Raw genomic sequence first — 24,087 nt, forward strand, 5'->3', positions numbered from 1 at the left:
TAACATCAATGGACTCAATTCCCCCAATAAAAAGATATAGACTATCAGACTGGATATATAAACAGAACCCAGGATTTTGCTGCATACAGGAAACTCATCTCAGCAACAAAGACAGGCACTGCATCAGAGTAAAAGGTTCAGAAAAAGCTTTCTAAGCAAATGATCCCAAGAAATGAGCTGAAATAGCCATCATAATATCGATTAAAATAGACTTTCAACCAAAAGTCATAAAAAAATCAGGAAGGACACATTTTACTCATCAAAGGTAAAATCTATCAAGATGAACTCTCAATCTTGAAAACTCTATACTCCAAATACAAGGGCACCCACTTAAATAAAAGAAACACTACTAAAGCTCAAAGCATATATTTCACCACGCACAATAGTAGTGGGAGACTTCAACACCCTACTCTCATCAATGGACAGAACACGAAAGCAGCAACTGAATAAAGGCACAGTGAAACTAACAGAAGTTATGAGCCAAACTGATTTAATAGACATCTATAGAATATTTCATTCTAAAATAAAAGAATATACCTTCTTCTCAGCACCTCATGGCACCTTCTCCAAAACTGACCATACAGTTAGTCACAAAACAGGCCTCAACAGATACAAGAACATCAAAATAATCCCATGCATCCCATTAGATCACCATGGACTAAGACTGGTCTTCAATAACAAACAAAAAAAAAAAAACAAAAAAAAAAAAAAAAATCCACATACACATGGAAGATGAGCAATGCTTTACTCAACAATAGCTAGGGTAAGCAAGAAATAAAGAAAGAAATTTTTAAAATTTAGGATTAAATGAAACTAAAGGTACAATATACCCAAACTTATGGGACACAATGAAAGCAGTGCTAAGAGGAAAACTCATAGCCCTGAGTGCCTCCAAAAAGAAATTGGAGAGAGCAACTAGCAACTTGACTGCACAGCTGAAAGCTCTAGAACAAAAAGAAGCAGATACACCCAAGAGGATTAGATGGCAGGAAATAATTAAACTCAGAGCAGGAATCAACCAAGTAAAAACAAACAAACAAACTATACAAAGAATCAACAAAACCAGGAGCTGGTTCTTTGAAAAAACCAACAAGATCAATAAACCCGTAGCCAGACTAACTAGAGGGCACAGAGAGAGTATCCAAATTAACAAAATCAACAATGAAAAGGGGAGAGATAACAACAAAAACTGAAGAAATTCAAGAATTCTTCAGATCCTACTACAAAAGCCTATACTCAACAAAACTAAAAAATCTAGAGGAAATAGATAGTTTTCTAAACAAATACCAGGTACCAAAGTTATATCAGGATCAGATAAACCATATAAATATCCCCATAACTCCTAAAGAAATAGAAGCAGGCATCAAAAACCTCACAACCTAAAAAGGACCAGGACTAGATGGGTTTAGTACTGAATTCTATCAGACCTTCATAGAAGACCTAATCTCAATTCTCTTCAAACTATTCCACAAAATAGAAACAGAGGGAACACTACCCAACTCATTCTTTGAAGCCACAATTATGTGCATTGCTAAACCACACAAAAACACTGCAAAAAAAAAAAAAAAAAAAAAAAAAAAAAAAAAAAAAAAAAAAAAAAGAGGACTTCAGGCCAGTTTCTCTTAATAACATTGATGCAAAAAATAAAAATAAAATTCTTGCAAAAAGAATCCAAGAACACAGCAAAAGAATCATTCACCATGATCAAGTAGGCTTCAACCCTGGGATGCAAGGATGGTTCAATATATGGAAATCTATCGATGTAATCCACCATATAAACAAACTCAAAGAAAAAAAATTACATGATCATCTCTTTAGATGCTGAAAAAGAATTTGACAAAATTCAATGCCCCTTCATGTTAAAAGTCTTAGAAACATCAGGAATTCGAGGCCCATACTTAAACACAGTAAAAGCAATATGTAGCAAACCAGTAGCCAACATCTAACCAAATGGCAAAAAACTTGAGGCAATCCAACTAAAATCAGGGATGAGACAAGGCTGCCCACTATCTCCATACCTATTTAATATAGTACTGGAAGTACTAGCCAGAGAAATCAGACAGCAAATAGAGGTCAAAGGGATACAAATTGGAAAGGAAGAAGTCAAAATATCACTATTGGCAGTTGATATAATAGTATATACTTAAGTGGGCCCTAAAAATCCACCAGAAAAATTTTACAGCTGATAAACTTCAGCAAAGTACCTGGATATAAAATTAACTCAAACAAATCACTAGCTTTCCTTTACTCAAAGGATAAAAGGGTTGAGAAAAAAATAGAGAATCGACACCCTTCTCAATAGTCAGAAAGAATATAAAATATCTTGAGGTAACCCCAACCAACCAAGTAAAAGATATGACAAGAACTTCAAGTTCCTGAAGAAGGAAACTGAAGAAGACCTCAGAAGGTGGAAAGATCTCTCATGCTCATGGATTGGAAGAATCAACATAGTGAAAATGGCCATCTTGCCTAAAGCAATCTACAGATTCAAAGCAATCTCCATCAAACTTACAACTCAAATCTTCATTGACTTAGAAAGAGCAATTTGCAAATTTATCTGGAATAATAGAAAAACCAGGATAGCAAACTATTTTCAACAATAAAAAAGTCGCAGGGGAATCACCATCCCTAACCTCATGCTGTATTAGAGATCAATTGTGATTTAAAATAAGCTGTAATACAGAGACAGGCAGGTAGTCAATAGAACAGAATTGGAGACCCAGAAATGAACCCACATACATATGGTCACTTGATTTTTGACAAAGGAACTAAAAACATTCAATGGAAAAAGGACAGTTTCTCCAACAAATGGTGCTGGTTCAACTGGCAGTCAGCATGCAGAACAATACAAATTGATCTTTTCTTAACTCCTTGTACAAAGCTCAAGTCCATTTGGGTCAAAGACCTCCACATAAAACCAGATACACTGAAACTAGTATAACAGAAAGTGGGGGAGAGCATAGAACACAGGGAGAGGGGACAACTTTCTGAACAGAATATCAATGGCTTATCCTCTAAAATCAAGAATCATCAAATGGGACCTCATAAAATTGCAAAGCTTCTGTAAGGCAAAGGACTCTCTCAAAAGTACAAAATTGCAACCAACAAATTGGGGAAAGTTCTTAACTAATCCCACATCTGATAGAGGGCTAATATCCATTATACACAAATAACTCAAGAAGTTAGACTCTAGAGAATAAAATAATCTGTACTCTATTAAAAATGGAGTACAGAGCTAAACAAAGAACTCTCAGCTGAGGAATATTGAATGGCTGAGATGTACCTAAAGAAATGCTCAAAATCCCTAGTCATCAGGGAAATGCAAATCAAAGCAACCTGAGATTCCACCTCACACCAGTCAGAATAGTTTAGATCACAAACTCAGGTGACAGCAGATGCTGGTGAGGATGTGGAGAAAGAGGAACACTCCTCCACTGTTGGTGAGGTTGTAACTCTGGAAATCATTCTGGAGGTTCCTCAGAAAATTGGACATAGTACTTCCTGGGGAAACAGCTATATCACTCCTGGGCATATACCCAAAAGACTATCCAACATCTAACAAGGACACATGTTACACCATGTTCATAGTAGTCTTATTTATAATAGTCAGAAGCTGAAAAGAACCCAGATGTTCTTCAACAGAGGAATGGATACAGAAATTGTGATACATTTACATAATGGAGCACTACTCAGATATTTAAAACAATGACTTCATGAAATTCCTAGGCAAATGAATAGAACTTGAAGCTATCATCTGAGTAAGGTAACCGAGTCACAAAAGAACACTCTGGTTCTGTACTCCCTGATAAGCAGATACTAGCCTAAAAGGCTTGGAATACCCATGAAACAATGCACAGAAATTATTAAGCTCAAAAAGAAGGAAGGCCAGAACAACACACTCGTGGGAGGAAATAATGAGACAAATAGAGGAGCTGGGATTGGAGAAAAGATCATCCAGAGACTGCCTTACCTGGGGATCCACCCCACATGCAGCCACCAAACCCAACCACTATTGCTGATGCCAAGTAGTGCTTACTGGCAGGAATCTGATATTGATGCCTCCTCAGAGGGCCTTCCAAAGCCACACTGATATAGAGGAGTATGCTTGTAGCTAACCATCGAATTGAACATGGGGACCCCAATAAAGGAGCTAGAGAAAGGACTGAAGGAGCTGAAAGGGTCTTCATCCCTATGGGAAGAAGAAAACTATCAACTAACCAAACCCACCACAGCTCCCAGGTACTAAAACACCAACTAATGAGTTCACATGGAGAGCCTCATGGCTCCAGGTGCATATGCAGCAGAGGATAGCATTCTCTGACATCAATGGAAGGAAAAGTCTTTGGTCCAGCGAAGGCTCATTTTTGAAGTGTAGGGGAATGCCAAGGCATTGAGTGGGGAGAAGGTGGGGGAGAGGGAGCACCTTCATGGAGGTTATGGTAATGGGAGTAGGAATAGGTTTGGGGAAAGGGAATAACATCTGAAATATAAATACAGAGAATATCCAATAAAAAATTTTTAAGAAAGAACCTTGTAAGACAGAGTTGCTTGTGTCAGGACATTCTGTAAGCTCAGAATTCAAGCTAAGGACTAAGATGAAGATTTACCTTTCAAAGGCATTGAGTCAGTGACCTTCTTTCCTTAAGTAGGCTCCACATCCTATAGTTTCCATTGTGCCTCATAAGTTAATCAACTATAAATTTATTAATAGATTAATCCATTTGATAACATCAGAGCCCAGAAAGGAGTGTCACTTTCCAGGACTGTCATCTCTGAATACAAAGCTTTCAGCACATGAGCCTCCCAGGAACACTCTATCCACAGATAATAACTGACAAGTATTTAAGAAGCCGTGTTGAATTCACATAAAATACCCAGCATATTGCAAATTTATGATACATAAAACACCAAGGCAGCAAAAGTTGGCAGTGCCCCAAGAGAAAGAAGTCATCGAAGAAGACTGGCTGTGTGCCAAATTCAGAATATGTGCTGCCATTTAAAATCACATAATTCTTCATGGTTTATCAGCTGCTCAGTAAAAATTATTTTATGGTTGAATTTATGGGAATGTTAATTGAGTATTTTGTTATTGACTCTAGATTCTAGGGAAAGGAAGATATTAATATAAATATAATAATATCAATTCTAGAACTACAGAACTCCTGGAATATTTGCTAAAGAATAGGTGACTTTTCAATGGCTATTGCAAACCACAATTAACTATCCTAGTGAGGGGCAGGGCCTCATTAGCTCCCTTATACACATGTGCTGAAATGGTAATGGGGTCAGTGACTACAGCTGCAGTGAATTCATAAAGGCAAATGACTGGACCATGATTTGTCATTTTAGTTTCTTGTCCCCAAACTATGACTTCCTTATTCTTGCTGACCTCAGGATGTTTTCTGAGTCTTTGGAGGGATAATATAAATGTCCCTTGCAGGTCATAGCATTCCATTATCACTTATATCCCAAAGTTGGCCCATTTGTGTCTGCATTAACCAGTACCAGCTATGAAAAGAAGTTTTGAAATTGGAGGGCAGCACTCACCTAGCAGTATGAAACTATTTCTAATAGACTTACAGTACACAGTGCTTCCTTAAGACTCTATATATCCTTGATTCTAGTTATCCCTTCCCTCCACCCTCTCATGTCCCCCTACCCCTTCCAATCCTAATCTTCCTGAAAAGTCACACTGCCTCCCCAGAGTCCAAATTCTGCTAACATATCACAAGGGCTCTCCTAGTTCTCTTTCCTCTTGGGCTTTTCTCCCCTCTAATGTCCCCTTTCTATCTTCCCAGCCTTTATAAGCACTTCAGAAACACTAGTTAAAGAACTTGAAGCTGAATCAATACATGAGAGAGAACATTAGGGCATCTTTCTGTTTGGTCCTAGACTACCTTGTTCGGTATAATTTGTTTTTGTTCTATCCTTTTTATGAAATGTCATAATTCCATTTAACTTTATAGCTGAATGGTATTCTGTTGTGTATATGAACCACATTTTCATTATCCATTCATCATTTGAGAAATATCTAAGCTGATTCCAGTTCCTGGCTTTGGAGGGAAAACAACACTTAATTAAATGCTTAGAATTCAAATATCAATGCCCTAAAGCCCAGTGTGATGTTTATTTTTAGATGAGGTTTGAGAGATAATCCTGGTCAGTTGAAGCCAATGGGTAAAGCTTCAAGGTGTGGTTAGAGTCTCTAAGAAGAAAATAAAGATAGTCAAGGTCACGTGTGCCTCTCTAATCCCACTATTCTACAAAGGACCACAAGTTTAGGGTGAGATAAAGGCCCTGTCTCTTCCAGTGGAAGACATAACTGTTAAGTAGGTTTGTTCCAAGTAGGAAAAGAGCCCTCACCAGAAACTCAATCTGCCAGTGACTTGATCTTCAACTTCCAGCCTCCATGGACAGTAATGTTTGTTGTTCAAGATATCTGAATTGTGGTATTTGTTATTCAGCCTGAGCTAAGGGTGAAGGAAATGGACAGGAAATATAGAGTGTGGTGTGAGGATCAGTTATGGCCTGACCCTAAGCAAGTGATGCTGTCTTTAAGATTCCATTTCTACTATGGCAAAGTTCCTCCAAAACCATTTGATACAATGTATTTAAAATGTCCAGCAAGTAGAAGACACAAATAGTAGGCACTCTTCAGAGAAGAATGTGCTAGTAGTTTTCCATGTACAGTCAACACTCTGATGCTCATTGTACAAAGAGCCATTCCTTCCCTATGTAGCAAAGCATAGCAACCAACTGCTCTATTCCAAATATAGCACATTCCTCTTGCAAAATACACATTCAGATCAAATGTCATTGTCCAATGTCCTGATTTGGAGAACTATCTTGCAGGAAGGATTAAAGCACTTGTCCTTTATCTGCAATGTTTTTGACTTACCACTGCAAATGCTTAATCGGCCCCTGATAAGTAGCCCATCACTTACTGGGCTACTTGGCAGTTTCTTCTTGAGGAAATAAGAGATGGATATTACATTTCAAGATAACAGGCATTGTTATCTACCCTTCCCATACTTAGGGAGGAGTTGTAGTAAGTGTAACATTTGCTTGACACACATTGCTCTTTCATTTGTCTGAATTTTCTGTTCATTTCTTGGAAAGCTATGTTCAGCTCTAGTTTGATTTAGTCAATTTGTAAACATGAGGAAATACTGCAGGAGGATGATTTAAATGCTCACAGAGTTCCTTCGAAGGTTGGTGTCTGTTGTTGTTGGAAGGTTAGTTTTGTTTATTACACAGAGGTTATTTTGCTCAAAATTATAACTTCCTAAAAGTGATTTTTAAAAGGTTTTTTGTCAGCACATTATAATTTTGTTTGTCAAGAAGTGAAAAGTAGATGCTCTCTTCTAGTGTCTGAAGGCAGCTACAGTGTGCTTGTACACATAAAATAAATAAAATCTTTTAAAAAAAAAAGTGAAAAGTAGTCAGCAAAGTTGCTATGTAGCCAGTCTATGAGTCCTGCACAGACCTGGTATTAAATTTTGAGTTAAAATATTAACACACATCTAGACACATATACAGAAAAGAAACTTTTTTACAGTTGAAGATTTGAGGTTGATATTGTTCCCAGTAATTGACTTTACAACTGGCTTGTAAGACCTAATATCTGAGGAAATTAGAGAAATTCCATTCCACTTGCATGAATATTATGAACATAAACTAGGGCCTCCTAAAAGAAAACTCTGCCAAAGACACTGTTCTGTTTCCTACTGTAAACATACAAAAGTCTTAATTCTAACAGAGCGTGTGCAGAGAGGAATGCTTACATAATGATACTAGATAAGTTGCCTAAACCTGGAGCTTCATATAGGTAAATAAAAACATTCATAGAGAGCAACTCACCTTATAGTCTGTGGAGACGGTAATCAGTTGATTGCATAGTTTCAAGGCATTCTAACTTTCTGGAATGTTATCAAATCTATTGTTGATTTCTGGCTCAAGATCCTCTGTCCCTTTACTCACAAAGCTGGTGTTCTGCATGAGAATCCTACAGAAGGGGCTATAGCAAAATCTAAGGAAAGGCAAGAGAACCTGCTATTTGCTCAAAGATTCAAAACTCAGACTGAAGGTACGAGGAAAATGTTTGTTGAGAAAATAAGAAAAGAAACTTTTCTGTTGTGTTTCTCTCCTCTTGCCTTACCACAAAGAAAGCTTCATCTTCTTGGGAGAGAGGACAGATCCATTGGACAACATGAGATGCTTTGGGGTCTACAAAACTCAGAGTGGGGAACTCTACCATTCTAATGAGTTTCCACTCTCTTGCCCTTCACAGAGAGATCCAAGGAGACAGAAGCACCCTGTAGTAATAGTTGCTGTTGGAGCTTCTAAGAATATAAGACTCTGTTGTAGAAAAACACAAGATAGCATTAACCTAAGATGAAGCATGGACCAATGAAGAGAGAGTTCCTAGTAGTTTCAGAGAATATTCCATGGAATAGACCCAGGAATGGCCAATCAGTAATGGAGAAGGCTTTGTGGTGAAGCTGAGGACGGTGTAAATGAGCAGCCTTATGTGGCTTTCTGAGATCTGGATAGAAGAGCAGAGCCAAGGTCCAGATATAGGAGGACAAACAAGGATTGTTCACAAGCTAGGTTCTTCCCCAAATCTAGTGAAGAACATGAACAACACTAAGATCTTTGAAATACAGGTTGTCTTAGTCAGTGTTTCTATTCCTGCACAGACATCATGACCAAGAAGCAAGTTGGGGAGGAAAGGGTTTATTCAGCTTACATTTCCACATTGCTGCTCATCACCAAAGGAAGTCAGGACTGGAACTCAAGCAGGTCAGGAAGCAGGAGCTGATGCAGAGGCCATGGAGGGATGTTACTTACTGGCTTGCTTCCCCTGGCTTGCTCAACCTGCTTACTTATAGAACTCAGGTCTACCGGCTCAGGGATGGCACCACCCACAATGGGCTGAGCCCTCCTCCCACCTTGATCACTAGTTGAGAAAAGCTGAGTCTTATAGAGGCATTTTCTCAACTGAGGCTCCTTTCTCTGTGCTAACTCTAACTTGTGTCAAGCTGACACAAAACCAGTCAGTACACAGGTCTAAGGAAAAAAAGTTGGAATTGGAAAGAGAAATAAATTATCCAAGCTTAAATTCCCACTCTTCCATAGAATAATGGGGTTATGCTGGTGAAATCAGAATGAAATCACTTTTTACATAATGGGAGTTATAGATTTGAGGTTCATAGTTGCCTACATAAGCTAATGTTTGTCAGTCTTCAGAAATAACTCAAATAATGAAAGAAAAGAGTGCAACTTTTACTGGGAATAGATATGTAGTATTGGATAGGCGTGGATCATGTTAGCATCCCAAGGTGTTCTCTTATTAAGCAATTTGGGCTGAACATAATCTCTTGGAACACATCTAACATCCCAGTCACTACATTCCCCACATATACTGCAATCACATCTCTCCAGGACTGAACCTTTGCCAGTAGTTTTAGGGGAAGGCTTTGCTTTCATCCCGCACTGGATGGAAAGTCCTGGAGCTGCTGTGCTTGCTCTCTGCATTTCCATCTGATCCCCGTGCTCTGCATCTCCAACAGCTTCTCTAAGTCTTTGTGGGAACCTGTGCTCACTCTGGCTCTCTGGCAGCTGTGTTGCTTCTGAAGGATCATCATTCTTCTGGAGGCTGTGGTGATAGGGTGGACTTTTAAACCCTTGGCAGAAAAAAACGTTGCTTCCTGCTCCAAGAGAAAGATGAAAGTGAACCCCACACTGTGCAGAAGCACAGACACCCTGATGCTTTCTACACAGCTTGCCCTAACATAGCATCTCAGAACAGTACTGGCTGCCACGGGGCTTCCTGACTGGACTCCATGAACTGCACCTACCTCAGCTGATGCCACACTAGCTTAAGGGAAGGCTATTTGCAAATAAATACTTGGTTAATCAACTTCATATTCTTCAGTGTTCAGGCAGATCACTGCAATCCCATGGTTTTCTGCATAAGTTCTAACTAAGCCACCCTCAATAATTGAAAAGTCTACATTATGCATTAAAGAATGACTGTTCCACTATCCCTTGAGAGGCATTTCCTAGAGATATATTTGGAGATGGCAGAAGGGTTACTTTGATGATTATTTGGGAGACGTGAGCATCAACATTCCTAATTACATCCTGGACTTCACCATAAGCCCATGTTAAGTAAGAGAGGTATTTCTGAGTTTAATTTTATTTCCAAAAGTTAAAAGAGATCCATGGAAAAGCCTGGTGTGGTTTGAATAATCTAGGATACAAGGTCTGTAGTTGTGGGAAGAATCCTGGAGAAACTGTGCATACCTAATCGTTGGCCCAGAACTATTCTTGAAGACCTTTCCTTATTTCTTGTATGTCTGTTGACCATGGGGATTTGGTGGTCATCACTAGATATTTTTACTTCATGTAGACACTGTCCCTTTCCTCTGCCTCCTTGTTGTTCTAAATTGCACAGTGCCTGATACATAGGAAGAATTCAGTGTTTTTTATTGCAACTGGTTTAGAGAAAGATCTCCCAGTTTCATCTGTTTCCTTCTTATATCAGAGTGAATAGACAGATGTTTTCATGAAGTATAAAGGTGCTTCACACAGAGCATAAACTCTCTTTCTTGACAAAGACCAGTGCCTGGAGATGTAGTTCAGTTGGTAGAGTACTTGCATAGCATGCATAAAACCTAGGTTCAATCCAAATTTCTTCATAAACCAGTACCTCTAATATCACCACTAAAGAGGCAGATATGGGAGGATCAGAAGTACAAGGACCTTCTTGACTACATAGTAAGTTTAAAGCCAATCAGGGTTGCATGTCAGGGAGATGGGAGAAACATCCCCATATAGGAGTAACAGATTTGCATAAGGACAGCAGACTTCCTATCCAATACCAACACCTTACCAGGCTCTAACTCCCTTCTCCTCAGTTTGCATGCAAATTGCTTCGGAGGCTCCCAACTCTAAGCAGGTGGATATATTATGTCCTTGAAGGACCTGTAAACCAGAGTCAGAGAAAACCAGGAAGGCAGTTGAAAAGGCTATAAAACCAAGAAAAATGTAGACAGGTTGAGAAAATGGCTCTTATTAAACCCTTTCAGAGCTTGAGAAAGAAAGGACAGGTGAGCTGCACTCCGCTGTAGTTTTCCCCCACATCAGAGTTTTTGTCTTTTGGTAAAGCTTATACAAACTTGGGGTCATAGGTAGGTGACTGGCTGGATCCTGGAAATGAAACTCTGAGTTTTTCTTCTCCCCCAGTTAGACTGACTCTACTAGTTTATCTAGATTCTAGTTATTCAAGAGACATTCACTAGCCCAGGGCACCAACACAGCTATGCACACTGAAACTTCAGTGATATTATTGTCATTTAAAATGTTAACATGTTGTTTATCACAAATTGGACTTGAGGAAATTTATTTTTATAAAACATTGCATCAATCCTGGGAGTGTAACTGGGTGACAACAGAATGTGTGAGGCCCCACCTTTGATCCTCAATACTAAACAATAAAGTACTGCACTAGACTATTATGTTTCTTTTTCATCTCTGAGGTTTTGATGGCTTCTCAATTTCTGCACCAGATCAAATTATTAGGACTTCTATAACAAATTAGAACAAACAAGTTGGGTTAAAAACAACACAAATAGTCCTTCACAGTTCTGAACCCAGAGGTTTAAATGACGTCAGCAGAGTCCTGTCCCTTGAGAACCTCTACTAGTAAATATGCCTGTACACACTCTGGATCTTGTTATTTCTTCGTTCATGATTCATACTACAATCTCTACGCCTTCTGTCCCCATGTTCCCTTCAGGTTTTCTGCTTTAATGAAAATACCTGTTGCCATAGTTCATAATAATCTCATCTTGTGATTCTTGTTAACATTTGCAAGTAACTTTTACCAAACAGATCACACTCGTGGATGCCAGTGTTTCATTTGGGCATACATTCCCACTATGGCCCCAAGACAAGTGCCTCACTTGCTTACTCTAAGCCTTAGTACATGCCCCTCTTGGGTTCCATTGCACTGCTGGAGTCACAACTGGTTCTCATAGCTGGTGTGAAAATAAGTGGAAGGAAAAATGAACAACAGTAAACAACACACAAAATGAGGATGGATGTTCCAAACCCTGATCCTACTCACATGAGCAGTGTCTGACAAGAGGGTAACAAAATCCAACATGGAAAACCTTCACACGTTCCTTGAAGTTGGAGATAAGTCACTGAAATTCTGCCATTAAAATGGCATATCTTTTTGACTTTATTATACATGATTTTATCTTTTCCTTGACTTATTTCAATATTCACTTCAAACACACACACACAATCCTATTGATTCTTTGTGTGTGTTGTTAAAACTGCAGCTGCATGGCTGTCAGGAACTAAAATTCTTCAAGCATGATCTTCTTCCTATGATCGTGGGAAAGAGCGAGCTACTTTAAAAAACACACATATGCACACACTTCTTGAAGCCATATGGAAGTTTTACTAATGCAAATTGAACTTCATTTTCTCTCAGCTTCCCACAAAATTCTCATCAGCAGAAAGAAAATTATCAATGCTGAGTAGGACCTGTTTGGATAATCTGCCTACAGCTAAATGTCTTGCTTCAACTTTGGGATATGTAAATCCTTCATTTCCACCATGGGAGCATCATTGAAGTCACTAAAAAGTGAAAATAAGACCTGTAGTCACTTGCTTAAGAAAAGAAAACCTGCAAGTCTTTTCTAACAAAATGTAATTTTAGACAAATCTATATGTGAATTTTCACAATACTATACAAACTGTGTATATTATATCAAAAAGTGTATAAATTCATATATTAGAGTAAATTTCTCATCCTCAGTATGTTTAAAACTGGGCATCATATGAGCAAATCACTTGCAGATTGCTAGACAGGGTAAATAGTCTGACAGCATATGGAGACTATTTATGGACCACAGCAATTTCCACACTGCTGATCGTGTGTTAGATAAACAATGTAACTGAAGTGAATTATGACTATTCCATTATTTTCATGGTGTATTACATTTAATGTTTAAATTGGGAGATTCTCTCCTAGGTGTTTTGCTATTCGTTGGTTAAAAAAGAAATTGTGTTTTGTGTGCTTTGACTTTAACAAGGAAGCATGCTTTGCTCTTCTGCAAAGCCAACTGGTCTTTCTTATATAAGATTAACTATCAAGCTCTAAGTCAATGGCAACTTATATATGTGCAATCAAAGGTTTCATGTATAGTGAGGGAAAAAGAGGGCAAATAAAGCGTGTCAATGGGCAAGCATACCAGTTACAGGAAATGTGAGTTTGTTTTTAATATGCATAATTTTCTCCTAAGCTAAACCCCCATTAATGAATCCCGTGCACATAAATAATCTTGGTGAATATTGAAAGACCATTCAGGCCAGAGGTTGAGCACCAACTGCTTAACACACCTAAATATCTCTTGGATGCCCCTTCTGCAGCTCCAGGGCTCTGGCTTGTCTTGAGCTTGACTATTCCTATCCCATCTTTACTGGTTTCTTCCATATCAGACCACCTCTAGCAGCTTATACACACTTCTAAAATCATTGATTCATGTGTCTTTCATGACTCTAAATCCAGATCCATATAGATGACATTGCCAAGTTTGACAACTGACTTGGGGTGTTCTCTGACATCTGTGAATCATATTTTTAGTAGCTTTAATTTGCTGTTCCTTTGCAATAACAAAGAAAAATCCTTGTCCCTTTTCTTCTTGCAAGTTGGAAATGTAGCTGGGTGGGGATTTTCCCTGAGTGTACCCCTCCCTTGATTCAATTTTGGATTGGGCCTTTTATCTTCTCATCTCTCTCAGCATTAGTCCTGGCTCCAACAGTAAATTTCCTGGCACTTTCTCTTTAGTGTGTGTATTTTGTTTTGTTTGCTCTAGTTGCTCTTTTCCATTGTAAACCCGCACAAGAGTGACTGCTAATGACCATACACAGAGTCAACATTAGGTTATCTTGAAATTGTCTCTACCAAGGAAATTAGCCCATTTCTTTTTAGTTTAGCTTCAGGCAAATCTTAGAACACAGGCAGAAAGCAGGCACTCCCCCCGCCAAATTACCATAATAGTCTCTACGATAGTTACTAATATTTCTCTCTGAAAGCTCTTGAGCTGAGCCTCCAAAGTCTTGTCCTTGTGAGACTGAATAATCCATATTTCAACAGTGAAGACAGAAGGGTAGTAAAGGGAAGTATGAGGGACAATCCTTCCCACAACCCCAACATACTCAGAGCAATGAAGATGCTGTATTTATTTGTAATGTTTCAGGTGAAGTACAAAGGCACCAAAGGGCCAGCCTACAAACAAACTAGGGTGTTTTATAACATATATTGAACTTTCTTAAAATTGTAACCCCCCACACACTTTAAAGTAACAGAACTATTTATTTGCTTTCTCTAGATACACATTAAAAAAACAAACAAAAAGTCAGATGTTTACTTAGGGACAGAAATTTAACACAGAATATTTGAGCACCTATAAATTACTACTGGTAAAATTGAGAGCTCACACATAAGTCATGACACATCTCTCTAGTTAAAAGGCTCCCAGTTAAGACTTTCAGGGGCATCAGAGGGTCTCTGAAATGATCATTGACTGCAGGTAATAGGAGCTCAGTATCCACGGTCAGTCACATTTAACCGAAGTCCCAATGACAAAGAAAGAGAAATGGGATAATTCTGGGAAATTTAATCCTGAGGAAGACTGTGGTGATGAAGGCCTGGAAAGCATAGAGTAGACTAGGTAAGAGCTTCTGGGCTATGAATAAGAGGTGGAGAGATGCTGCAGACAGTTAAGGTCCCAGGATTAAAGTGCTTTGTTCTTCATGTGCATCTGACTGCCTTTCATGTGAGTTCCATGTCACAGTAGGAGGAATTGTCATCACTTATGTTATCAAATGTCCAGGATCTAGAATTGCCCAGGAGATAAACTTCTAGGGACACCTGTCAGAGACTGCCAGATTTGGATAACTGAAGGGAGAGAACTCACCCTAAAAGTGGGGGTCACCCTTCCCTCTGGTCTGGCGCTGGTACGCATAAAAAGGAGAGAGGGAACAAAGTAACTGCATTTCTCTTTTCTTCAGAATTGTAGTGCAGTGTGTCTAGGTGCTTCATGCTCCTCCCTTCTTGACTTTCTTACAGGATGCACTGAGCCCTGTAACTACACAGGACTACTATACCCTATAACTATACAGGATTTAATGTACCCTGTAACTACCCAGGATGCACTGCACCCTGTAACTACCCAGGATGCACTGCACACTGTAACTACCCAGGATACACTGCACACTGTAACTACCCAGGATGCACTACACACTGTGACTACACAGGATGCACTGCTCTTCCTTCCTTGAGTTGTTTCTGTCATGTTAGTGTTTTGTCAGTGTGATAGGAAAAGTCCTAACTATAATGGTTTTTAAGACTTTAATTGGATCTGTGTCTCTGGGTTACTCATAACCCTGCCCTATTTTAGTTATCTGGTGGCTGCTATGACAAAATATACTAGGTAGTTTATAAACAATAAAAGTGAAGTTACTCAGCTCTGAAGACTGGATGAAGTGAAAGTACTACATAGTCAGGAGTGGGCAAGTGACCCTTTCTGCTGCCAACTTCCCACTGTGGGATGTGATAGAGAGGCAGGTGAACTCTCTGGGACATCTCTGTCTGCATTAGCTTATGTGGGTTTCACAAGATGAGAGATTTCATTAACACATTTCCAAATGGGTTCTTGATCAAATGCCTCTTCCTTAGCTTTCCCTCTGTCCCACAGGTCCCATTATACTATCTATAATTTCTTTCTGCTTTTTTGTCTTTAAATGTTTCTAGAATCCACATGTGAGACAAAACATGACAGTTGTGTTTCTGGATTTGGCTTATGTCCTCTAAAAAAGGGATCTCCCATGCCATCTGTATTCCTCTAAATGGTACAGTTTTGTTCTTGTTCACGGGAGAATCCTCCATTATGTATATGTGCCATATGTTTTTTCCTTATAAATTCATCTGTTAGTGGCACTAGGCTCATTTGAAAACCTGACTATTGCTTTAGCTGCCATCTTACATCCCCACGTGTATGTCTTATCTCAGCTGGTCTTCCTGAAACCCCCTGAGCGTGAACCTTAATTCCCTACATGGCCCCATTTCCACTCCAACAAAATGAAAGAAACCATCATGAACCTGGAAAATCTCGCCAAACTACAGGCACAGTGAGCATTGGTGGGAAAGGAACTGCTCGTAGAAAGAAGGTAGATTACCGAACAGCCACAGCAGACGACAAAAACCTTCCATTCTCCTTAAAGAAGTTAGGGGTAAACAATATCTCTGGTACTGAAGAGGTGAATGTGTTTACAAACCAAGGAACAGTGATCCATTTTAACAACCATAAAGTTCAGGTATCTCTGGCAGCAAACACCTTCACCATTCCAGGCCATTTTGAGACAAAACAGCTGACAGAAATGCATCCCCGCATCCTAAACCAGCTCGGTGCATGCAGACAGTCTGACTAGTTTAAGAAGACTGGCTGAAGCTCTGCCCGAACTATCTGTGGATGGAAAAGCACCACTTGCTACTTCAGAGGATGATGATGAAGTTTCAGATCTGGTGGAGAATTTTGCTGAGGCTTCTAAGAATGAGGTGAACTTAATTGAAGCAATTTCTGAAGAAGGTGACATTTGCAGAAGTCACAGGAGCCACTATTCTATATCCCAACTGCTTTTTAAAATTTTTTGTTTATTATGGATCTGATAAAATCTAGATCTCTAATATGTTTAAGCCCACCCCACCCCCCAGACACTGCAGCTCTTTTCAGTTGTTGCTTATACCTAATTCATTCTTTGCGGAAAATTAAGCTGAAGAAGCCTGGGAATAACCTTTGGAAAAGGTTAATAAAATTCTTTGCCTAGTTAAGAAAAGACAAAAGAAAACCTGACTGTTGTAAATACAGTAAATATTTAGAGTGAAGCTATCTCTGTTGCATGCTGTGCTGCTTTATATATGCTTGGCCCAGAGAGTGGCACTATTAGGGGGTGTGGCCTGTTGGAGTGGGTGTGGCTTGTTGGAGTAGGTGTGTCATTGTCGGAGTTCGTGTGTCACTGTGGGTGTGGGACTTAAGATCCTCATCCTAGCTGCCTGGAAGTCAGTATTCTGCTAAGCAGCCTTCAGATGAAGATGTAAAACTCTCAGCTCTGCCTGCACCATGCCTGCTTGGATGCTGCCATGCTTTCTGTGTTGATGATAATGGACTGAACCTCTGGACCTGTAAGCCAGATCCCCAATTAAACATCCTTATAAGACTTGCCTTGTTCATGGTGTCTGTTCACAGAAGTAAAACTCTAACTAAAACACATGCCAACGTGATTTCTTCTGTTGTATGCTCAGGTTTTTGTAGAGCTGAATCATGTGGTACCTCTATTTTTTTCTTTGTTTGTTTTGGGGATCCTCCCTATTGATTCTAATAATGGTTACACTGATTTACACTTTTTTATCCTCCAAAGTCAGGTTTTTATGATCACTGGTGTTATTTATAAGAGCTGAATCTTGGGGGTGTAGAAGTTACTGAGCTTCTTACCTCCCAATTTCTCTACCTTTGGATTTCAATGATTTGAGTTTCAATGATTAGAAGTCAAGCATCCACTTCCAAGAAGATCTGAAGAGGGATTCCCTGTACCTATACAGAGTCTGGTTCTTAATCAAAAGCTATGACTCAGGACTTTATGCATATGTTTTTAAGTGAATGTTACACACGGTGCTGTAAAAAGTGAGGTAAGCCATTTATCAACTTAAACCATAGAATCTATGGTCCTCAAATGAACAGCTTGTGATATAAAATTTCTTTCTCTACTTACGGGTCTGTTGGTTGGTTGATGGGGCTTTACTTTAGACTGAAAGTAGCTTGAATTTAGTTTTGTATAAATAACATGTCCTGAAGAGCAGGCTAAAGAATCTATAGATAGTAGGGACAAACTCTTCTAACAGTGGTCTAAAAGCATGTCCTTGCTCCATCTGGCCACAGTAAGCCATATGGTCAAGTTCAAAGTCAATAGAAATGGAACATGGATTCCATACCCCTGAGTAGGAGTTAGTGGATGCATTTGAGCTTACAGTGAATCTCATAAGAAAAACAATGAGTAAAAATGTTTGGCATTATTTGCGTCTCCAGTCTATTTAAATAAATATTAACAATTCCTAAAACTGTAGAGTTTAAAACACAAGGCTAATATTATACAAAGTCTGTAGATTTGGTTCTATGTAAAAAGTGTATCCATAAAGAACTATAAAGGGGTGTAAATACTTAAAAGGATGGAAGTGTTACCGTTAGTAATAGAAGGAGTCACCTGTCTCCTATAAAGGTCAATAATATACTGCCATTATAAACCAACAAACAAAATCAGAAAGATTTAAGCAACTTTGCAAGTGCAACTGCACATTTAGAAAAGGTAGTTGGAAACACACTGACAGAAGTTCTAATCACTCCTGGCTTTAGAAAACAAGAGAACAAAATTTAGGCCTTAAAAAGTCTTTTGAATTATCAGCTAAATGTTTATTTTATATCATGCCTTCTTAGACATGAAGGATATAGATGCAGCAGTCACACCAAACAACCACTAATCAAATGTGATTTGCTTCTTAATCAGAGAGACAAAGTAAAGGAGACAGCAGAGGTGGTTCCTCATGCAAATTTGACAGCAGCATTTCCATGATGAGGAGACACCTGTATTTCCCCCAGTCTGCCATCTGCTGGTTCTTGCGGCCTGGTTACCTTCAAAGTCTTATGACACAGCACACATGCAAAGGAAAGACATAATGCAATCGCTGGCAAAATGATAAACCCGGTGTTTGCATCTGGTGCTAAGATTGCTCTCTTGAAGGAAGAGGACTTAAGTACTTTGGACTGCAGTCCAGGTGCCAGCCCGTGCTGATCAGCAAGAAGATAGATATAAAGCTTCATGTCTCGAGCTATGTCTGGGAGGCCTGAGTGACATTTTTGGTCTGATTTTACCTTCACATACAGTCATAAGCCCTAGCCTTCCTGAGGCTCCCATACTGAGGCATGTTGGATGGGAAGGTAACTTGGCAATAGAGTGGGCGTGCAGACCACAGCTGGATGATCATGTGTGCTTATTGACGCTCGAAGTGTCTCCTAATGAGTATTGAGCTGGAAAGGCAAACTATAAAAGCCTTGCATGAAGGAGACCGGACATGACAACTATTTTCATCTCTCAACTTGTTTCTGCCTTGATCCTCGATTTGGCAGAATGGTAAGACAAAGATTCATCTCCCTTAAAGATGAATCATGTAGAAACCATGTGTCCTAGATGTTTCCGTTGAGTTGTAAATAATTATAAATGATAAAAAGAAGAAAGGGGGGGAAAGAGGGGAGATGGGAAGAGAACAAGAGAGATAGAGACAGACAGACAGAGATGGGGTATCTAAATGTAGTCTCTGTCTATGTTTCTCACTGTGGTGCATCTGTCCCCTATGTCCCAGGGCCATTCAAAGCCAAGTAGCTTTGGTGAGGAGAGAGGGGGAAATATGTGACACTGAGTCACTTAGGCTTCCTCTGAAATGTCAATTATTTGTCTAGGAGTGACAACTGTCCAAGGACACGGAGAGCCTTCCACAGTCTATATCCCCGATTCAGCACCAGGACCCAAACTTCATCTACATGGGAGGCAGCCTGATGGGGGATGGAATGGGTGATAGGAGCAAGATTAGAAGCAAATCCTGGAGTGAGGCTGGTGGTGCTCACCTGCAACCCAAGAACACAGCAGGACGAAATTCAAGAGTAAGGAGGTTGAGGAAATCCCCATGTTACCTACCAAGATCATGGAGGAAAAAAACAAACAAACGAAATTGAAAACAAGAAGTAAATTCTCCCTCTAATGTGGGACTATGAAAAGCAAAACCCTGTCTGTCTGTATTTCTAGATACAGAATTCGAAGAAATAAACACAAAGAGCTTTTCTAATTTGGGTATTTTCTACCTCTATTCCCCGACACAGGAAAATCCTGAGAAGTTCATTCCATAGAAGACTTGGTGAAAACCACAATCATGCTTTAAGCTTTGTCCGGCACAGGTTGCTGATGTGGACATCTTTGATGCCTGGTGGTGAAAGTTGTGCAGGCAATTAATTCCATGAGTGTGAACTTGGCACCATCTCCATTTAACCTTAAGAGAAAGCAGCCAGGATCCAAATTCCGCCATTTAATTTTACATAAAATATTTACTTCTCTGACTTGAAGCAAAGGCATGTTGCTTTAATTCATGAGGCATGGACCAAATCATCTCTCTGCCCTTGTTTCCCATAGACTCCTGAGCATGATGGGTTTCAGAAAGGGAGGAACCCAGCTTGTTCACCCTCTGCAGAAAGACTGTGTCAGTCAGTTTGCAGTGAGAAATGTTTTAGGAACAAGCAATTCCAAAGTCTGCTAGCCCCAAAACAAACAAACAAAAAGACAAAGCAGGCGAGGAGGACAGAAAAAGGGGGTGAAGGAGGGAAAAACAGAGAGAGGGAGGGACATTTCTCCTTCACAGAAGTTGGCAATAGCCTTGGGTCCTGAATAATGGGTCACTAAGTCAGGCTGATGACACAGCTATGTTTCAGACTTTGCACATTTTGGAGAGAAGAGGCATTCTGAAAGCTATTGATCTTGGAATTAAATAGTGCAGTTCTCGCTTCATTGGCCACTGCTGGTCCTCAGGCTGCACCACTGCATAGGCACAGCTGGAAACTGAACATTTATGGATCCAGAAGAGGATCACTGAGTTTTGGAAGGCAGTCCTAATAACGATCACTTTTGAATTCAGCCCCATTTAAACTTTCAGATCATGAAAACACAGCTGGATTCCTTGCCAGCCTATAACCTGAATGGCCTCTAGCCCAGCTCTCAGAAGAGCCATTGTTTTCCTATGAAACCTCATGAGCCTACACTGTACCATTTTCAGAAATCTTCTGCTCTTCTGAGCTCCCATTCATGCTCCACATACAACATTCCAGAAACTCCCTGGCCTGTAGCTACAAACTCTTCCCCCCTTTCTCGGGGGCCCCAGAACCACACGGCTGGGTTCTCACAGACCCTACTTCTTAGCACCAGTTTTCTACATTGTTGATGTCCCTTGTAGCTGTGACCAAATGCCAGACAAGAAGCAATGTTACAAAAGAAGGCTTTCATCCTTTTAGCTCAGCAGGAGAGATACTGTCTCTTAGAGGGACACAATCATTCTTGATGAGGAAGGTATCGCACAAACTACTCATGTTCATGGTGTCTGGAATATGTAACTAGGAAGCCTTAACTCCCCAAACTCAACATAACAGATGCAGAGAGACAAGCCCAGAAATGGAGCCTCCCAACAGCGCCCTGCTTCCCTTGGCTAAGCATTGTAAAGGTTTCACAAAATAGCACTACCATATAACTCTGTGATAAATACTTCCCAACATATAGAGGTTTGAAATGATCATATCTTTTCTCAACTATGTACCTGACATCATTCATGAGTCTCCATTGGCTGCAGCCCAATACAGCTCAGACGGTTCATGCTCATGGCTAGTAATGGGTGTTGGCTTCCAGCTCCTCCATATTAAGCAGCATTTAATTACTCATGGCCTCAAAGGGGAGAAGGCAAGAGTACTAGGCTGAAGCTAGAGTATATCCAGAGTTGTAGAAGTCACCTATCATACCCTGATGCTCTCATTGTAATCACAGTTCTACTTAGAAAATATAAGAGGGAGCAGGGAATCCCGTCTCTCGTTTCAAATGGTTTAAAAGGCACCCTGTATTGCAAAGAGAATGGATGGGCACTATTAACGTGTCTATTCATGAAAATTCATTTTGTCTACATTCAAAAACATCTTTCAATGGAACATCTGGATTCTGCCACAACTCAGGCACTGGCTACAAGGCCAACCTCACAAGCTCTTCTAATGAGACATGGTAATTTGCTTGGACTTCTTCCCTCTCTGTCCTCTCACTACTGCCTTGGGCTTCATTTCCAACTGTAAAGAGAACGAAGCTGCCTCTAATGCCAGGTGATTGATTATAGGTCCAGGATTTGCCTGGTCATGTGTTACTACTATTGTGCCAGCATCCAATAGACATATCCATTTGCTCTAATCTGTGCGAGGCATACATGCTAATGGGTGACATTTGCATATATTCACGAATAGTGTGATGATTAAAATAATTAACATATTATCCTATCATTGAATCAAGCTACCTTCTCTTTGGGTCAGGAACATTCAACATCCTTTCTTGTAGCTCTACTATATGCTGTAGTTAACTATGTTTACCTCATTACGGAACAGAACTAACTTATATTTCCACCCACTGTGCATACCTCAGTTCCCCTTCCTCTGAGCCTACAGTTGCTTTGTTGCTGGTGGCGCTGCTGGCCATCTGGTCCTTTTTGGTCACTCCTTATTTGTAGGACCTTACACTTCCTATTTTCCCAGTTATGGTACCACTTGTGATAGTTACTGTTATCTTCCATTTTCTCTCCTATTAGTCTCAGTCACTCCACCCCTCCCACTCCCACTGAACCCCATCTTCCTCACAGCAAGTCTCTCTCCTATTTCTGTGTCTTCTTTGTTGCATTTTCATTGTAGTTGTTAAATTACCATTGCTTTCCTGAGCTTCAGTGAAGGGTTATTCACCAGAGTCTAAGCAACTTAACAGCAGCTAACCCCCTCTTCTCCTCCAGCAACCATAATCTGCAAATAACTCCTCTGGAATGAGAAAGGGAAAATTCTGATGAGCTCCTCTCCCCTCCATGATGATGTGGATGGGTCCCATCTTGTCCCGATCTGGTTGGTCCACAGCTGTTTTGAGTTTCTGAGTGTAATGGCCACACCATGTCCTTCAGAGTATTATAGCATCCCTCCTTTTTCCTCCAGATTTCATATTCTGTCCATAACTTCTCCTGGGGTTGTCTCTGAGCCTTAATGGGGGGGGGGGAGATTATAGATGTCCTAACTAGAGCCAAGCACTCAGTAGTCATTTGTCCCCAGTCTTCTGGCTCTTTGTACAGTACCAAGAGAAGCTTCTCTTACCATGGCTGAGAGTGACACTAGACTACAAGTATAACTATTACTATTTAGAAGATATTTGACACCATGTCCATCTGGACAAACAATAAAATAGGTTCTCATTTAGAGCCCACAATCACCCTAGCCATGGCTTTTGGAAAGCTTGCAGTAACTGGCATGAACTGCCTTCTGTGGACTAGGCTTCAAATCCAACAAGAAACCATTACCATTACACCAGTAGGCATACCTTGCCTGGTGGGTTGATACCTCAGATCATACTTGAGTAAGGCTATTTGATATCGTACTCTCCCACCAGCTTACACTGTACCTTCTGGTGCTGAAAGGTATCTAACAAGGATGAAGCTTCCAGCTCAGTTGCATTTTGATTCCTCTATATCTTGCAAACAAAGTGTCTTCAGCCATAAAGTCTTACTGACTAGCTATGGAAAGACACCATAGCAATGCCAGTAACTTGTATTCTTTCATTGGTCCTTGGGACCTCCATAACCAACAATTCATAGGGAGGCAGGTTACACCTGGGATTGGTGTGACTCCTTAGTAACTGATGGTTCCTGTGAGCAGCATTATCCATCCATGCCATGGAATCTCTGTTCAAACATTCTTTTTAAATTATGCTCTTTAACTAGTTTACAACTTTGTAGGTTTCCATATGACAATTTTATGCATTATTAATTTTGATTGTTGTTCCCCACACCCTCTCTTCAGTGAACCTGCAGGACTCTAAGAAAGGAAGTAGTACTTCACTGGATACTGAATCTTCCTGGTCTTAAACTTCATAAACTTTGGTAATGTGAGAAGTAAATGTATGGTTTGTAAGCCATATCATCTATAATATTCTATGACAGCAGCTGGAATGAACTAATACTCTCTGTCCTCAGGGGTAGTTGAACTGGTGAACTTTATGAGAGTCACCCTGTGCTTGTTGGACTACCTCATTGAGAGTGGGAGATAGAAAGAGCACCTGGGCATGGTAGGGTGCTCACTCAGAGGTAGAGTGCCTACCTAGCATCTATGAGCATCTGGATTCATTTCTTAATAA

General features: G+C 39.9%; 1 pseudogene across 1 annotated transcript; it reads left to right on the forward strand.

Annotated features, from left to right (window-relative positions):
* Positions 1-16,162: 16,162 nt before the first annotated feature.
* LOC308433786 (transcription factor BTF3-like) lies at positions 16,163-18,613 on the forward strand (annotated as a pseudogene). Its single transcript has 2 exons — positions 16,163-16,670; positions 18,570-18,613. The product of its transcript is annotated as a transcription factor BTF3-like (transcript).
* The last annotated feature ends 5,474 nt before the right edge of the window (positions 18,614-24,087 follow it).

Source organism: Micromys minutus (assembly GCF_963924665.1).
Source record: "Micromys minutus genome assembly, chromosome: 20".
NCBI lineage: Eukaryota > Metazoa > Chordata > Mammalia > Rodentia > Muridae > Micromys > Micromys minutus.